The sequence below is a fragment of the Rhincodon typus genome, unplaced genomic scaffold (genome assembly GCF_021869965.1).
Source record: "Rhincodon typus isolate 14 unplaced genomic scaffold, sRhiTyp1.1 hic_rhity00000092, whole genome shotgun sequence".
Taxonomy (NCBI): domain Eukaryota; kingdom Metazoa; phylum Chordata; class Chondrichthyes; order Orectolobiformes; family Rhincodontidae; genus Rhincodon; species Rhincodon typus.
Window position 1 is genome coordinate 78,491 of NW_025965730.1, and position 1,101 is coordinate 79,591.

General features: G+C 43.4%; 1 non-coding gene across 1 annotated transcript; it reads left to right on the forward strand.

Annotated features, from left to right (window-relative positions):
• Positions 1-90: 90 nt before the first annotated feature.
• Positions 91-172, forward strand: trnas-gcu. Its single transcript has one exon. It is a non-coding gene; the product is annotated as a tRNA-Ser (tRNA).
• Positions 173-1,101: the final 929 nt, after the last annotated feature.

Genomic DNA, 1,101 nt, shown 5'->3' on the forward strand with positions numbered 1-1,101 from the left:
GGGAGAAATACTTGCTGCTCTGCACAATTTAATTAAGTGAGAGAAACTTGAGGTCTTGACAAGATCACATGTCACCGTTTCTAAACTGGTGACGAGGTGGCCGAGAGGTTAAGGCGATGGATTGCTAATCCATTGTGCTCTGCACGCGTGGGTTCGAATCCCACTTTCGTCGCTGTTCTCAACTATTTCACTGCTGCTCTCCTTTATATCTTGCTAGTTTCGTAGAAAGTGAAGCAAGAATCCAATTCTTGTCAGTTGATCTCGCCGGAGATTCTTGATCAGTCGACTTCATGGTAAAGTCGAAATCAAGAATTGGAACTTGTTGTCTGAAATCTATTAAAAAGTAGGTTGAATTCGGACAATAAGAGGGAGCTCAATTTTCCCTCCCATTATTCCCCCCAAATTGCCCTCCAATGAACAGACATCGAATGGAGGAGAAACAGGTAAAAAAATAACGAAATATCAGAAGCACAGGTTTATACAGTGGGATTGTTGATGAGTATTTAAACTAACATTCAACACAAGGACTAATATTTCAAACAGTCCTTACTAAACCGATGGCAAGACAGATGCTTGATGAAAGACGCGAGCACAACGGGCTCAGTGCAACTTGAGGATGGCTCTTGTTGCAATGGACAGTGCAGTGAATTACCACAGATCTGTGATTCTAAGGTCGTGTTCAAAACCAGCAAAGTCGGCTTTCATTTCAGGTTCCAAACGAATCAATGGTGTTCTGTGGAAACTGCTTCATCTTCACTTGCTGTCATTCTGAATTCCAGTCCCTGCTGCTGACCAGAGGACTTTCGTCACCATCCCACACAAGTTTTCAGAGAATAGTTCGACCAGAGACGACCGCTCGTCTCACAAACGTGCATAGTTGACAGGGAACTGCAACGTAACATTCCCGTTATATATTTGATTTGTCACCTTAAATCCAGATTCTCAAAGTGGGTTGTGAGGATGGGATAGGCAAAACCATTGAATTTTTAGATCAGCCATGATGTTAAGGAATGGCGAGTCAGCGGAGCCGGTTTGAATGGCCTCTTCATGTTCCCATGTTCCCATCTTTCGGTGTTGTTTCGGGCAGAGAATTGTCAACGA